This window comes from Phyllobates terribilis, unplaced genomic scaffold (assembly GCF_046119375.1).
Source record: "Phyllobates terribilis strain yellow unplaced genomic scaffold, ASM4611937v1 Scaffold_8__6_contigs__length_399053987, whole genome shotgun sequence".
NCBI classification, from domain to species: domain Eukaryota; kingdom Metazoa; phylum Chordata; class Amphibia; order Anura; family Dendrobatidae; genus Phyllobates; species Phyllobates terribilis.
Window position 1 is genome coordinate 347,226,348 of NW_027362768.1, and position 16,380 is coordinate 347,242,727.

The 16,380-nt window shown below is 47.0% G+C and overlaps 10 non-coding genes across 10 annotated transcripts; all 10 read left to right on the forward strand.

Moving 5' to 3' along the window:
- The first annotated feature begins 3,997 nt into the window (after positions 1–3,997).
- On the forward strand, positions 3,998–4,188 carry LOC141158389 (U2 spliceosomal RNA). The gene has a single exon (XR_012248419.1). It is a non-coding gene; the product is annotated as a U2 spliceosomal RNA (small nuclear RNA).
- Positions 4,189–5,307: 1,119 nt separating this feature from the next.
- On the forward strand, positions 5,308–5,498 carry LOC141158390 (U2 spliceosomal RNA). The gene has a single exon (XR_012248420.1). It is a non-coding gene; the product is annotated as a U2 spliceosomal RNA (small nuclear RNA).
- Positions 5,499–6,611: 1,113 nt separating this feature from the next.
- Positions 6,612–6,802, forward strand: LOC141158392 (U2 spliceosomal RNA). Its single transcript, XR_012248422.1, has one exon. It is a non-coding gene; the product is annotated as a U2 spliceosomal RNA (small nuclear RNA).
- A 1,083-nt stretch (positions 6,803–7,885) lies between these two features.
- LOC141158393 (U2 spliceosomal RNA) lies at positions 7,886–8,076 on the forward strand. The gene has a single exon (XR_012248423.1). It is a non-coding gene; the product is annotated as a U2 spliceosomal RNA (small nuclear RNA).
- A 1,122-nt stretch (positions 8,077–9,198) lies between these two features.
- LOC141158394 (U2 spliceosomal RNA) lies at positions 9,199–9,389 on the forward strand. Its single transcript, XR_012248424.1, has one exon. It is a non-coding gene; the product is annotated as a U2 spliceosomal RNA (small nuclear RNA).
- A 1,119-nt stretch (positions 9,390–10,508) lies between these two features.
- Positions 10,509–10,699, forward strand: LOC141159805 (U2 spliceosomal RNA). The gene has a single exon (XR_012249802.1). It is a non-coding gene; the product is annotated as a U2 spliceosomal RNA (small nuclear RNA).
- A 1,119-nt stretch (positions 10,700–11,818) lies between these two features.
- LOC141158395 (U2 spliceosomal RNA) lies at positions 11,819–12,009 on the forward strand. The gene has a single exon (XR_012248425.1). It is a non-coding gene; the product is annotated as a U2 spliceosomal RNA (small nuclear RNA).
- A 1,113-nt stretch (positions 12,010–13,122) lies between these two features.
- Positions 13,123–13,313, forward strand: LOC141159846 (U2 spliceosomal RNA). The gene has a single exon (XR_012249841.1). It is a non-coding gene; the product is annotated as a U2 spliceosomal RNA (small nuclear RNA).
- A 1,113-nt stretch (positions 13,314–14,426) lies between these two features.
- On the forward strand, positions 14,427–14,617 carry LOC141159755 (U2 spliceosomal RNA). Its single transcript, XR_012249754.1, has one exon. It is a non-coding gene; the product is annotated as a U2 spliceosomal RNA (small nuclear RNA).
- A 1,111-nt stretch (positions 14,618–15,728) lies between these two features.
- Positions 15,729–15,919, forward strand: LOC141159756 (U2 spliceosomal RNA). The gene has a single exon (XR_012249755.1). It is a non-coding gene; the product is annotated as a U2 spliceosomal RNA (small nuclear RNA).
- The last annotated feature ends 461 nt before the right edge of the window (positions 15,920–16,380 follow it).

The window sequence follows — 16,380 nt, forward strand, 5'->3', positions numbered from 1 at the left end:
TCCCTGCGTTCCACCGTCATGGGACTATCCAGTATTCCCACCGGGTAAGGGGTAAACAGGCTGCTACGTTGAACCCCTTACCCCACTACAACTGGGCGGAAACGCAAGACAGCGACCCTGCCGTCCGACTGGTGAAGGAGATGCTGACTCGGCCGGAGGCTCGACTTGAACCAGACGCTCCGGAGGAAGCCAAACAACTATGGGCGGAGAAGAGTCGACTATTCCTTTACAAGGGGAAGTTGTGCCGCAGAATGGTCAACTCCCGGACGCATGAACTACTCTGGCAAGTAGTGGTGCCACGAAGAGACGCAGCCATGGTGATGGAGGCATACCACGACGGAGCTGGACACTTCGGGTGGAAAAAGCTGGAGTTCCTGCTGCGCGAGCGGTTCCACTGGGTAGGCATGAGGGGAACCATCGAGAAGTGGTGCAGAGACTGTGGCCCGTGCAATCTGAGAAGGAAGGACCGGGCCAGCCAGAAGACTCCCCTGCAGTCCATCGTCACCCGGCAACCGTTGGAACTGGTAGCCTTGGATCATGTAAAACTGACCCCAAGCAGAAGTGGCTACGTCTACGCGTTAACCATCGTGGATCATTACTCCCGGTTCTTGGTTGTCGTCCCCGTCAAGGACTTAACGGCTCAAACAGCAGCTAGAGCCTTCCAGCAGCACTTCTGCCGTCCACACGGGTACCCGGACCAAGTGCTGACGGACCAGGGACCTGCCTTTGAAGCGGAGGTCTTCCAGGAATTCTGCAATCTGTATGGCTGCCGGAAGATAAGGACGACACCCTACCATCCGCAAACTAATGGACTTTGTGAAAAAATGAACCAGGTGGTAATGGATCTGCTAAAAACATTGCCCCTGGAAGAACGCAGTCTGTGGCCTGAGAAGTTGCCCGATCTGGTGGACCTATACAACCACATCCCGGTAGGTTCCACCAACTGTACCCCGGCTTACCTAATGAGGGCGAGACCTGGTAAGTTACCTGTTGACCTGGAAATGGGAGTCCTGACACCTGAGGACACTTCACCAGAAACAGACTGGGACACAGAGAGGCAGCAGCAGTACCGGAGAGTACAAGAGAGCGTGGAGCGAAGTCTCTGTCAGGCTAGGGAAAGACAAGAGAAGACTTACAACCAGTATGCTCCCGCTGTTCCTCTGGTACCCGGAGAGCAGGTCTTGAAGAGGAAAAGACGGCTCCACAAGTTGGATGACCAGTGGGAGGAGGACCCGTACACCGTACTGCCCTCAAGCCACGAGAACCCGAAGGTCTGTACCATCAGTAAAGACGGAGGGGAAACCACAGCCATTGTATCCCGGGACCACCTGAAGAAGTGTCCCGAACAACTGAGGAACCCTGAAGAGGAACAAGAAGACCATCGACCCGTGGAAGAACGGGAAGATATGGTTAGTACCGTGCTCGGGGACTTCCCTCAGTCTTGGACTCAAGTCAATGGTGCAGTTGTGGTACCCGTACTCACCTTCCTCCAACCATCATCCCAAGAACCTACGGAGCAACGGGTAGAGCTGGAAGAACAGCCGGTCCAGGAGGCAGAAGACTCCACACAAGCAGAACAGGAGAATCAACCCTCTGCTTATAGTGAGCCTGCCGTACCCCTAGTGAGACAAAGAGCCGGTAGACAGCTGCCCAGTTTACCCTTGACAGCTCCTACACCCTGTAGTTCAGGGCCAGACAGTCAGCTCCGTAGGTCCACTCGGGCCACTAGAGGCCAGTTACCCGCACGCTGGAGAATTTAAAGTGTATAAATTGTTTTATTTATGTTTTTCTGTGTATTGTTGCTTGTGAATAATTTTGTGTTTCCAGTTGTTTTTAGGAAACCTTGGTGGATTTACCGGGAATCCTTGTATATAGTTGGAGCGTAACCCAGGATGGACTAGAGATTGTTAAGGACTCGGGGTAGGACAGACCCCTACCTGGTTACGTCTCCCTGTGTTGGTGAAATGGACACCTTTGCTTTTCTTCAAAGACTGCACCCGGTTGCGGACACGCCGCAACCATCTTATGTGTTTTTCTTATTGTGTTGTTATTGTTATACTTTGTTATGTTTTTCTAAATGTGTTTAGTCCCGGAGTACTAAATTTCACTAGGGGGGAATGTGGCACCCCAGGGGTCTGGTTTTCCACAGTAATGTAATGTTATGTCTGAGAGCAGGTGGGAGGTCCTTTGGTCAGGGATCCTGTGCATGCCACACCTCCTGCCCAGTCTGGGGAGGGGAAGAGCTTCCCCTGTAAAAACCCGGGGCTGAGGCAGGGAGAGTCAGACAAGGAGAGTGGAGACAAGAAGCAGCATAGGAAACAGCAGAGTTCCAAGGAGTCAGGGGCTGGCAGCTGCAGCGCTCGCCCTGACTAAGAAGATTCTTTACCGGACCCGGAGTCCGAGGCTGTGGGGACTAACTTCTACCCAGCAGCAGAATCCGTCAGGCAGGGGATTTCAGGTCCTCTGGCCCAGAAGCCCGAAGGCACGGTCACACGCGTGGGACCAGCACCGCCATCGTGGAGCGGAAGCCATTAGAAGGCCCCGAGTCACCGGCCATACGGGTGAGCACCACACGGTACACTCAGGGACGTGGGCTACTTACATCAGCTTCTAGCAAGGTAGCCAGAAGAGTACAGTCAGTTTGTGAGGCCTACAACTACGCCTGGCCAGGGGAGATCCCATCTGCTCAAAGACTGACCAGGCCCCGTTTGCTAGCAAGTACTCCGGGAGGGTCTATCGTTGTTACCAGTAAAGACCCTGAACTACACCGTACCGTCTCTGAGTGGTTCCTGCTACCCCCATCATCCACATCGGCTGCCCTGAGGCCATACCCCTCCCGTTGGGGGTTATACTATCACGCTGCACAATCCTACCACCGGCCTCAGCGGTCTGCCCTGCAGCAGCAGCTCCCTGGCTGCACTCAACGGGTGGCGTAGTCATCAACTGTTTACTACTAATAGACTGCCGTCTAGTTTGACTCCCTGGGCACGGACCGGGTCACCGCCACGAGACTACAACCCTCTACTGATCCGGCTCCGGGTAGGCTCCCGCATGCGCAACGCAGCGCGACACAGGCCCAGGGGCGCGTCACTATCTATCTAGCTCTCCCTCTATACTTCCTTTTGGATAAACAGACATATTAGGCAAGCATTTTGGAGCTTTCACCTAAATAACTACAGGTGGTGAGATAAGCTGCACAATATAATTGACCTTTCAGTATATTGTTGCACACACACCATCTATTTAGCAAATGCCCTTGTTATCAACAGCAGCCTTTTAAACTCACCTGAGCTAACAGGTATGTGAGCTGGTTACTCTGCTGCGCTTAAAATTTCTTTTTTGGTTTGCTACAATGCCTTTTCTGAAACGTTGTCTCCCTCTGCTGGAACACTGACTTCTTTCATTTAATGCCTGCAGACTATAAAAGAGAAACCAACCCAAAAAGTTTGGTTGATTAGTCTGTGGCATTCTTTTAAACTGTTGCTTATGGCGGTCTCTGTGAGCTTCTCAGTGACATTCAGCCATCCAGGTATCCCGCCTGCAGTAGACGGAATGTGGCAATGGAACGCTGGCTGCGCGTGTCATAATAGGCTCTGAGCCTTTATATACCTGCGCACAACAGCAGCCACCTTCAGTCTGCTGCTGGACAGCCAGCAGCAGCAGCAGCAGCAGGAGAGGTAATTAATCAGCAACCCTCCTGCTAAGGGTAGACAGCTGCTCGTTCCACCCCCCCCCCCGCCTTAATTGGTTCTCCTCCCTTCCAACGGTGTTGAGGCGGGTGGGAACAGCCGGGGGTTGAGGGTACTGTGCTAAAAGAGGTGGAGTTATGCAGATCTAAAACGCGTGGATTGCAGCAGCAGCAAGCCGAAAAGTGCAGGCATGTGAGGGATCTAGAGGTTGACAGCATGTCTTCTTAACGGGAGTCCAGGTGGCCATCTCCACAAATGGACTTTTCAGAATCCTTGGGTGGCACCGTAGTCGGAAACCAATTCTGGTTATCGCTTCTCGGCCTTTTGGCTAAGATCAAGTGTAGTATCTGTTCTTATCAGTTTAATATCTGATACGTCCCCTATCTGGGGACCATATATTAAATGGATTTTTAGAACAGGGAGATGGAAAAAGAGCTTGCTCTGTCCACTCCACGCATTGACCTGGTATTGCAGTATCTCCAGGACCGGTGCACCCCTTCTTTAATGCAGTTTCTAAAATCAGAAAGAATTGAATTCAATGCTTTTTGTTCATTTGGCTTGTTTGTCGGATTTTGGGATGGACTCTTTGGCTTTGCTTTTCTTCTCCTCATTGGATTTTTCATGTTAAAAGTTGCAGAAGCCAGATGACAAGCTCATTTTGGTTCAACTTCAGCAACTGTGCATTGCATTGCCATGTAATGTAATGCAATGCTATCTATCTAGCTCTCCCTCTATACTTCCTTTTGGATAAACAGACATATTAGGCAAGCATTTTGGAGCTTTCACCTAAATAACTACAGGTGGTGAGATAAGCTGCACAATATAATTGACCTTTCAGTATATTGTTGCACACACACCATCTATTTAGCAAATGCCCTTGTTATCAACAGCAGCCTTTTAAACTCACCTGAGCTAACAGGTATGTGAGCTGGTTACTCTGCTGCGCTTAAAATTTCTTTTTTGGTTTGCTACAATGCCTTTTCTGAAACGTTGTCTCCCTCTGCTGGAACACTGACTTCTTTCATTTAATGCCTGCAGACTATAAAAGAGAAACCAACCCAAAAAGTTTGGTTGATTAGTCTGTGGCATTCTTTTAAACTGTTGCTTATGGCGGTCTCTGTGAGCTTCTCAGTGACATTCAGCCATCCAGGTATCCCGCCTGCAGTAGATGGAATGTGGCAATGGAACGCTGGCTGCGCGTGTCATAATAGGCTCTGAGCCTTTATATACCTGCGCACAGCAGCAGCCACCTTCAGTCTGCTGCTGGACAGCCAGCAGCAGCAGCAGCAGCAGGAGAGGTAATTAATCAGCAACCCTCCTGCTAAGGGTAGACAGCTGCTCGTTCCACCCCCCCCCCCGCCTTAATTGGTTCTCCTCCCTTCCAACGGTGTTGAGGCGGGTGGGAACAGCCGGGGGTTGAGGGTACTGTGCTAAAAGAGGTGGAGTTATGCAGATCTAAAACGCGTGGATTGCAGCAGCAGCAAGCCGAAAAGTGCAGGCATGTGAGGGATCTAGAGGTTGACAGCATGTCTTCTTAACGGGAGTCCAGGTGGCCATCTCCACAAATGGACTTTTCAGAATCCTTGGGTGGCACCGTAGTCGGAAACCAATTCTGGTTATCGCTTCTCGGCCTTTTGGCTAAGATCAAGTGTAGTATCTGTTCTTATCAGTTTAATATCTGATACGTCCCCTATCTGGGGACCATATATTAAATGGATTTTTAGAACAGGGAGATGGAAAAAGAGCTTGCTCTGTCCACTCCACGCATTGACCTGGTATTGCAGTATCTCCAGGACCGGTGCACCCCTTCTTTAATGCAGTTTCTAAAATCAGAAAGAATTGAATTCAATGCTTTTTGTTCATTTGGCTTGTTTGTCGGATTTTGGGATGGACTCTTTGGCTTTGCTTTTCTTCTCCTCATTGGATTTTTCATGTTAAAAGTTGCAGAAGCCAGATGACAAGCTCATTTTGGTTCAACTTCAGCAACTGTGCATTGCATTGCCATGTAATGTAATGCAATGCTATCTATCTAGCTCTCCCTCTATACTTCCTTTTGGATAAACAGACATATTAGGCAAGCATTTTGGAGCTTTCACCTAAATAACTACAGTTGGTGAGATAAGCTGCACAATATAATTGACCTTTCAGTATATTGTTGCACACACACCATCTATTTAGCAAATGCCCTTGTTATCAACAGCAGCCTTTTAAACTCACCTGAGCTAACAGGTATGTGAGCTGGTTACTCTGCTGCGCTTAAAATTTCTTTTTTGGTTTGCTACAATGCCTTTTCTGAAACGTTGTCTCCCTCTGCTGGAACACTGACTTCTTTCATTTAATGCCTGCAGACTATAAAAGAGAAACCAACCCAAAAAGTTTGGTTGATTAGTCTGTGGCATTCTTTTAAACTGTTGCTTATGGCGGTCTCTGTGAGCTTCTCAGTGACATTCAGCCATCCAGGTATCCCGCCTGCAGTAGACGGAATGTGGCAATGGAACGCTGGCTGCGCGTGTCATAATAGGCTCTGAGCCTTTATATACCTGCGCACAGCAGCAGCCACCTTCAGTCTGCTGCTGGACAGCCAGCAGCAGCAGCAGGAGAGGTAATTAATCAGCAACCCTCCTGCTAAGGGTAGACAGCTGCTCGTTCCACCCCCCCCCCCGCCTTAATTGGTTCTCCTCCCTTCCAACGGTGTTGAGGCGGGTGGGAACAGCCGGGGGTTGAGGGTACTGTGCTAAAAGAGGTGGAGTTATGCAGATCTAAAACGCGTGGATTGCAGCAGCAGCAAGCCGAAAAGTGCAGGCATGTGAGGGATCTAGAGGTTGACAGCATGTCTTCTTAACGGGAGTCCAGGTGGCCATCTCCACAAATGGACTTTTCAGAATCCTTGGGTGGCACCGTAGTCGGAAACCAATTCTGGTTATCGCTTCTCGGCCTTTTGGCTAAGATCAAGTGTAGTATCTGTTCTTATCAGTTTAATATCTGATACGTCCCCTATCTGGGGACCATATATTAAATGGATTTTTAGAACAGGGAGATGGAAAAAGAGCTTGCTCTGTCCACTCCACGCATTGACCTGGTATTGCAGTATCTCCAGGACCGGTGCACCCCTTCTTTAATGCAGTTTCTAAAATCAGAAAGAATTGAATTCAATGCTTTTTGTTCATTTGGCTTGTTTGTCGGATTTTGGGATGGACTCTTTGGCTTTGCTTTTCTTCTCCTCATTGGATTTTTCATGTTAAAAGATGCAGAAGCCAGATGACAAGCTCATTTTGGTTCAACTTCAGCAACTGTGCATTGCATTGCCATGTAATGTAATGCAATGCTATCTATCTAGCTCTCCCTCTATACTTCCTTTTGGATAAACAGACATATTAGGCAAGCATTTTGGAGCTTTCACCTAAATAACTACAGGTGGTGAGATAAGCTGCACAATATAATTGACCTTTCAGTATATTGTTGCACACACACCATCTATTTAGCAAATGCCCTTGTTATCAACAGCAGCCTTTTAAACTCACCTGAGCTAACAGGTATGTGAGCTGGTTACTCTGCTGCGCTTAAAATTTCTTTTTTGGTTTGCTACAATGCCTTTTCTGAAACGTTGTCTCCCTCTGCTGGAACACTGACTTCTTTCATTTAATGCCTGCAGACTATAAAAGAGAAACCAACCCAAAAAGTTTGGTTGATTAGTCTGTGGCATTCTTTTAAACTGTTGCTTATGGCGGTCTCTGTGAGCTTCTCAGTGACATTCAGCCATCCAGGTATCCCGCCTGCAGTAGACGGAATGTGGCAAGGAACGCTGGCTGCGCGTGTCATAATAGGCTCTGAGCCTTTATATACCTGCGCACAGCAGCAGCCACCTTCAGTCTGCTGCTGGACAGCCAGCAGCAGCAGCAGCTAAGGGTAGACAGCTGCTCGTTCCACCCCCCCCCCGCCTTAATTGGTTCTCCTCCCTTCCAACGGTGTTGAGGCGGGTGGGAACAGCCGGGGGTTGAGGGTACTGTGCTAAAAGAGGTGGAGTTATGCAGATCTAAAACGCGTGGATTGCAGCAGCAGCAAGCCGAAAAGTGCAGGCATGTGAGGGATCTAGAGGTTGACAGCATGTCTTCTTAACGGGAGTCCAGGTGGCCATCTCCACAAATGGACTTTTCAGAATCCTTGGGTGGCACCGTAGTCGGAAACCAATTCTGGTTATCGCTTCTCGGCCTTTTGGCTAAGATCAAGTGTAGTATCTGTTCTTATCAGTTTAATATCTGATACGTCCCCTATCTGGGGACCATATATTAAATGGATTTTTAGAACAGGGAGATGGAAAAAGAGCTTGCTCTGTCCACTCCACGCATTGACCTGGTATTGCAGTATCTCCAGGACCGGTGCACCCCTTCTTTAATGCAGTTTCTAAAATCAGAAAGAATTGAATTCAATGCTTTTTGTTCATTTGGCTTGTTTGTCGGATTTTGGGATGGACTCTTTGGCTTTGCTTTTCTTCTCCTCATTGGATTTTTCATGTTAAAAGTTGCAGAAGCCAGATGACAAGCTCATTTTGGTTCAACTTCAGCAACTGTGCATTGCATTGCCATGTAATGTAATGCAATGCTATCTATCTAGCTCTCCCTCTATACTTCCTTTTGGATAAACAGACATATTAGGCAAGCATTTTGGAGCTTTCACCTAAATAACTACAGGTGGTGAGATAAGCTGCACAATATAATTGACCTTTCAGTATATTGTTGCACACACACCATCTATTTAGCAAATGCCCTTGTTATCAACAGCAGCCTTTTAAACTCACCTGAGCTAACAGGTATGTGAGCTGGTTACTCTGCTGCGCTTAAAATTTCTTTTTTGGTTTGCTACAATGCCTTTTCTGAAACGTTGTCTCCCTCTGCTGGAACACTGACTTCTTTCATTTAATGCCTGCAGACTATAAAAGAGAAACCAACCCAAAAAGTTTGGTTGATTAGTCTGTGGCATTCTTTTAAACAGTTGCTTATGGCGGTCTCTGTGAGCTTCTCAGTGACATTCAGCCATCCAGGTATCCCGCCTGCAGTAGACGGAATGTGGCAATGGAACGCTGGCTGCGCGTGTCATAATAGGCTCTGAGCCTTTATATACCTGCGCACAGCAGCAGCCACCTTCAGTCTGCTGCTGGACAGCCAGCAGCAGCAGCAGCAGCAGGAGAGGTAATTAATCAGCAACCCTCCTGCTAAGGGTAGACAGCTGCTCGTTCCACCCCCCCCCCCCCCGCCTTAATTGGTTCTCCTCCCTTCCAACGGTGTTGAGGCGGGTGGGAACAGCCGGGGGTTGAGGGTACTGTGCTAAAAGAGGTGGAGTTATGCAGATCTAAAACGCGTGGATTGCAGCAGCAGCAAGCCGAAAAGTGCAGGCATGTGAGGGATCTAGAGGTTGACAGCATGTCTTCTTAACGGGAGTCCAGGTGGCCATCTCCACAAATGGACTTTTCAGAATCCTTGGGTGGCACCGTAGTCGGAAACCAATTCTGGTTATCGCTTCTCGGCCTTTTGGCTAAGATCAAGTGTAGTATCTGTTCTTATCAGTTTAATATCTGATACGTCCCCTATCTGGGGACCATATATTAAATGGATTTTTAGAACAGGGAGATGGAAAAAGAGCTTGCTCTGTCCACTCCACGCATTGACCTGGTATTGCAGTATCTCCAGGACCGGTGCACCCCTTCTTTAATGCAGTTTCTAAAATCAGAAAGAATTGAATTCAATGCTTTTTGTTCATTTGGCTTGTTTGTCGGATTTTGGGATGGACTCTTTGGCTTTGCTTTTCTTCTCCTCATTGGATTTTTCATGTTAAAAGTTGCAGAAGCCAGATGACAAGCTCATTTTGGTTCAACTTCAGTAACTGTGCATTGCATTGCCATGTAATGTAATGCAATGCTATCTATCTAGCTCTCCCTCTATACTTCCTTTTGGATAAACAGACATATTAGGCAAGCATTTTGGAGCTTTCACCTAAATAACTACAGGTGGTGAGATAAGCTGCACAATATAATTGACCTTTCAGTATATTGTTGCACACACACCATCTATTTAGCAAATGCCCTTGTTATCAACAGCAGCCTTTTAAACTCACCTGAGCTAACAGGTATGTGAGCTGGTTACTCTGCTGCGCTTAAAATTTCTTTTTTGGTTTGCTACAATGCCTTTTCTGAAACGTTGTCTCCCTCTGCTGGAACACTGACTTCTTTCATTTAATGCCTGCAGACTATAAAAGAGAAACCAACCCAAAAAGTTTGGTTGATTAGTCTGTGGCATTCTTTTAAACTGTTGCTTATGGCGGTCTCTGTGAGCTTCTCAGTGACATTCAGCCATCCAGGTATCCCGCCTGCAGTAGACGGAATGTGGCAATGGAACGCTGGCTGCGCGTGTCATAATAGGCTCTGAGCCTTTATATACCTGCGCACAGCAGCAGCCACCTTCAGTCTGCTGCTGGACAGCCAGCAGCAGCAGCAGCAGCAGGAGAGGTAATTAATCAGCAACCCTCCTGCTAAGGGTAGACAGCTGCTCGTTCCACCCCCCCCCCCGCCTTAATTGGTTCTCCTCCCTTCCAACGGTGTTGAGGCGGGTGGGAACAGCCGGGGGTTGAGGGTACTGTGCTAAAAGAGGTGGAGTTATGCAGATCTAAAACGCGTGGATTGCAGCAGCAGCAAGCCGAAAAGTGCAGGCATGTGAGGGATCTAGAGGTTGACAGCATGTCTTCTTAACGGGAGTCCAGGTGGCCATCTCCACAAATGGACTTTTCAGAATCCTTGGGTGGCACCGTAGTCGGAAACCAATTCTGGTTATCGCTTCTCGGCCTTTTGGCTAAGATCAAGTGTAGTATCTGTTCTTATCAGTTTAATATCTGATACGTCCCCTATCTGGGGACCATATATTAAATGGATTTTTAGAACAGGGAGATGGAAAAAGAGTTTGCTCTGTCCACTCCACGCATTGACCTGGTATTGCAGTATCTCCAGGACCGGTGCACCCCTTCTTTAATGCAGTTTCTAAAATCAGAAAGAATTGAATTCAATGCTTTTTGTTCATTTGGCTTGTTTGTCGGATTTTGGGATGGACTCTTTGGCTTTGCTTTTCTTCTCCTCATTGGATTTTTCATGTTAAAAGTTGCAGAAGCCAGATGGCAAGCTCATTTTGGTTCAACTTCAGCAACTGTGCATTGCATTGCCATGTAATGTAATGCAATGCTATCTATCTAGCTCTCCCTCTATACTTCCTTTTGGATAAACAGACATATTAGGCAAGCATTTTGGAGCTTTCACCTAAATAACTACAGGTGGTGAGATAAGCTGCACAATATAATTGACCTTTCAGTATATTGTTGCACACACACCATCTATTTAGCAAATGCCCTTGTTATCAACAGCAGCCTTTTAAACTCACCTGAGCTAACAGGTATGTGAGCTGGTTACTCTGCTGCGCTTAAAATTTCTTTTTTGGTTTGCTACAATGCCTTTTCTGAAACGTTGTCTCCCTCTGCTGGAGCACTGACTTCTTTCATTTAATGCCTGCAGACTATAAAAGAGAAACCAACCCAAAAAGTTTGGTTGATTAGTCTGTGGCATTCTTTTAAACTGTTGCTTATGGCGGTCTCTGTGAGCTTCTCAGTGACATTCAGCCATCCAGGTATCCCGCCTGCAGTAGACGGAATGTGGCAATGGAACGCTGGCTGCGCGTGTCATAATAGGCTCTGAGCCTTTATATACCTGCGCACAGCAGCAGCCACCTTCAGTCTGCTGCTGGACAGCCAGCAGCAGCAGCAGCAGCAGGAGAGGTAATTAATCAGCAACCCTCCTGCTAAGGGTAGACAGCTGCTCGTTCCACCCCCCCCCCCGCCTTAATTGGTTCTCCTCCCTTCCAACGGTGTTGAGGCGGGTGGGAACAGCCGGGGGTTGAGGGTACTGTGCTAAAAGAGGTGGAGTTATGCAGATCTAAAACGCGTGGATTGCAGCAGCAGCAAGCCGAAAAGTGCAGGCATGTGAGGGATCTAGAGGTTGACAGCATGTCTTCTTAACGGGAGTCCAGGTGGCCATCTCCACAAATGGACTTTTCAGAATCCTTGGGTGGCACCGTAGTCGGAAACCAATTCTGGTTATCGCTTCTCGGCCTTTTGGCTAAGATCAAGTGTAGTATCTGTTCTTATCAGTTTAATATCTGATACGTCCCCTATCTGGGGACCATATATTAAATGGATTTTTAGAACAGGGAGATGGAAAAAGAGCTTGCTCTGTCCACTCCACGCATTGACCTGGTATTGCAGTATCTCCAGGACCGGTGCACCCCTTCTTTAATGCAGTTTCTAAAATCAGAAAGAATTGAATTCAATGCTTTTTGTTCATTTGGCTTGTTTGTCGGATTTTGGGATGGACTCTTTGGCTTTGCTTTTCTTCTCCTCATTGGATTTTTCATGTTAAAAGTTGCAGAAGCCAGATGACAAGCTCATTTTGGTTCAACTTCAGCAACTGTGCATTGCATTGCCATGTAATGTAATGCAATGCTATCTATCTAGCTCTCCCTCTATACTTCCTTTTGGATAAACAGACATATTAGGCAAGCATTTTGGAGCTTTCACCTAAATAACTACAGGTGGTGAGATAAGCTGCACAATATAATTGACCTTTCAGTATATTGTTGCACACACACCATCTATTTAGCAAATGCCCTTGTTATCAACAGCAGCCTTTTAAACTCACCTGAGCTAACAGGTATGTGAGCTGGTTACTCTGCTGCGCTTAAAATTTCTTTTTTGGTTTGCTACAATGCCTTTTCTGAAACGTTGTCTCCCTCTGCTGGAACACTGACTTCTTTCATTTAATGCCTGCAGACTATAAAAGAGAAACCAACCCAAAAAGTTTGGTTGATTAGTCTGTGGCATTCTTTTAAACTGTTGCTTATGGCGGTCTCTGTGAGCTTCTCAGTGACATTCAGCCATCCAGGTATCCCGCCTGCAGTAGACGGAATGTGGCAATGGAACGCTGGCTGCGCGTGTCATAATAGGCTCTGAGCCTTTATATACCTGCGCACAGCAGCAGCCACCTTCAGTCTGCTGCTGGACAGCCAGCAGCAGCAGCAGGAGAGGTAATTAATCAGCAACCCTCCTGCTAAGGGTAGACAGCTGCTCGTTCCACCCCCCCCCCCGCCTTAATTGGTTCTCCTCCCTTCCAACGGTGTTGAGGCGGGTGGGAACAGCCGGGGGTTGAGGGTACTGTGCTAAAAGAGGTGGAGTTATGCAGATCTAAAACGCGTGGATTGCAGCAGCAGCAAGCCGAAAAGTGCAGGCATGTGAGGGATCTAGAGGTTGACAGCATGTCTTCTTAACGGGAGTCCAGGTGGCCATCTCCACAAATGGACTTTTCAGAATCCTTGGGTGGCACTGTAGTCGGAAACCAATTCTGGTTATCGCTTCTCGGCCTTTTGGCTAAGATCAAGTGTAGTATCTGTTCTTATCAGTTTAATATCTGATACGTCCCCTATCTGGGGACCATATATTAAATGGATTTTTAGAACAGGGAGATGGAAAAAGAGCTTGCTCTGTCCACTCCACGCATTGACCTGGTATTGCAGTATCTCCACGACCGGTGCACCCCTTCTTTAATGCAGTTTCTAAAATCAGAAAGAATTGAATTCAATGCTTTTTGTTCATTTGGCTTGTTTGTCGGATTTTGGGATGGACTCTTTGGCTTTGCTTTTCTTCTCCTCATTGGATTTTTCATGTTAAAAGTTGCAGAAGCCAGATGACAAGCTCATTTTGGTTCAACTTCAGCAACTGTGCATTGCATTGCCATGTAATGTAATGCAATGCTATCTATCTAGCTCTCCCTCTATACTTCCTTTTGGATAAACAGACATATTAGGCAAGCATTTTGGAGCTTTCACCTAAATAACTACAGGTGGTGAGATAAGCTGCACAATATAATTGACCTTTCAGTATATTGTTGCACACACACCATCTATTTAGCAAATGCCCTTGTTATCAACAGCAGCCTTTTAAACTCACCTGAGCTAACAGGTATGTGAGCTGGTTACTCTGCTGCGCTTAAAATTTCTTTTTTGGTTTGCTACAATGCCTTTTCTGAAACGTTGTCTCCCTCTGCTGGAACACTGACTTCTTTCATTTAATGCCTGCAGACTATAAAAGAGAAACCAACCCAAAAAGTTTGGTTGATTAGTCTGTGGCATTCTTTTAAACTGTTGCTTATGGCGGTCTCTGTGAGCTTCTCAGTGACATTCAGCCATCCAGGTATCCCGCCTGCAGTAGACGGAATGTGGCAATGGAACGCTGGCTGCGCGTGTCATAATAGGCTCTGAGCCTTTATATACCTGCGCACAGCAGCAGCCACCTTCAGTCTGCTGCTGGACAGCCAGCAGCAGCAGCAGGAGAGGTAATTAATCAGCAACCCTCCTGCTAAGGGTAGACAGCTGCTCGTTCCACCCCCCCCCCCGCCTTAATTGGTTCTCCTCCCTTCCAACGGTGTTGAGGTGGGTGGGAACAGCCGGGGGTTGAGGGTACTGTGCTAAAAGAGGTGGAGTTATGCAGATCTAAAACGCGTGGATTGCAGCAGCAGCAAGCCGAAAAGTGCAGGCATGTGAGGGATCTAGAGGTTGACAGCATGTCTTCTTAACGGGAGTCCAGGTGGCCATCTCCACAAATGGACTTTTCAGAATCCTTGGGTGGCACCGTAGTCGGAAACCAATTCTGGTTATCGCTTCTCGGCCTTTTGGCTAAGATCAAGTGTAGTATCTGTTCTTATTAGTTTAATATCTGATACGTCCCCTATCTGGGGACCATATATTAAATGGATTTTTAGAACAGGGAGATGGAAAAAGAGCTTGCTCTGTCCACTCCACGCATTGACCTGGTATTGCAGTATCTCCAGGACCGGTGCACCCCTTCTTTAATGCAGTTTCTAAAATCAGAAAGAATTGAATTCAATGCTTTTTGTTCATTTGGCTTGTTTGTCGGATTTTGGGATGGACTCTTTGGCTTTGCTTTTCTTCTCCTCATTGGATTTTTCATGCTAAAAGTTGCAGAAGCCAGATGACAAGCTCATTTTGGTTCAACTTCAGCAACTGTGCATTGCATTGCCATGTAATGTAATGCAATGCTATCTATCTAGCTCTCCCTCTATACTTCCTTTTGGATAAACAGACATATTAGGTAAGCATTTTGGAGCTTTCACCTAAATAACTACAGGTGGTGAGATAAGCTGCACAATATAATTGACCTTTCAGTATATTGTTGCACACACACCATCTATTTAGCAAATGCCCTTGTTATCAACAGCAGCCTTTTAAACTCACCTGAGCTAACAGGTATGTGAGCTGGTTACTCTGCTGCGCTTAAAATTTCTTTTTTGGTTTGCTACAATGCCTTTTCTGAAACGTTGTCTCCCTCTGCTGGAACACTGACTTCTTTCATTTAATGCCTGCAGACTATAAAAGAGAAACCAACCCAAAAAGTTTGGTTGATTAGTCTGTGGCATTCTTTTAAACTGTTGCTTATGGCGGTCTCTGTGAGCTTCTCAGTGACATTCAGCCATCCAGGTATCCCGCCTGCAGTAGACGGAATGTGGCAATGGAACGCTGGCTGCGCGTGTCATAATAGGCTCTGAGCCTTTATATACCTGCGCACAGCAGCAGCCACCTTCAGTCTGCTGCTGGACAGCCAGCAGCAGCAGCAGGAGAGGTAATTAATCAGCAACCCTCCTGCTAAGGGTAGACAGCTGCTCGTTCCACCCCCCCCCGCCTTAATTGGTTCTCCTCCCTTCCAACGGTGTTGAGGCGGGTGGGAACAGCCGGGGGTTGAGGGTACTGTGCTAAAAGAGGTGGAGTTATGCAGATCTAAAACGCGTGGATTGCAGCAGCAGCAAGCCGAAAAGTGCAGGCATGTGAGGGATCTAGAGGTTGACAGCATGTCTTCTTAACGGGAGTCCAGGTGGCCATCTCCACAAATGGACTTTTCAGAATCCTTGGGTGGCACCGTAGTCGGAAACCAATTCTGGTTATCGCTTCTCGGCCTTTTGGCTAAGATCAAGTGTAGTATCTGTTCTTATTAGTTTAATATCTGATACGTCCCCTATCTGGGGACCATATATTAAATGGATTTTTAGAACAGGGAGATGGAAAAAGAGCTTGCTCTGTCCACTCCACGCATTGACCTGGTATTGCAGTATCTCCAGGACCGGTGCACCCCTTCTTTAATGCAGTTTCTAAAATCAGAAAGAATTGAATTCAATGCTTTTTGTTCATTTGGCTTGTTTGTCGGATTTTGGGATGGACTCTTTGGCTTTGCTTTTCTTCTCCTCATTGGATTTTTCATGTTAAAAGTTGCAGAAGCCAGATGACAAGCTCATTTTGGTTCAACTTCAGCAGCTGTGCATTGCATTGCCATGTAATGTAATGCAATGCTATCTATCTAGCTCTCCCTCTATACTTCCTTTTGGATAAACAGACATATTAGGTAAGCATTTTGGAGCTTTCACCTAAATAACTACAGGTGGTGAGATAAGCTGCACAATATAATTGACCTTTCAGTATATTGTTGCACACACACCATCTATTTAGCAAATGCCCTTGTTATCAACAGCAGCCTTTTAAACTCACCTGAGCTAACAGGTATGTGAGCTGGTTACTCTGCTGCGCTTAAAATTTCTTTT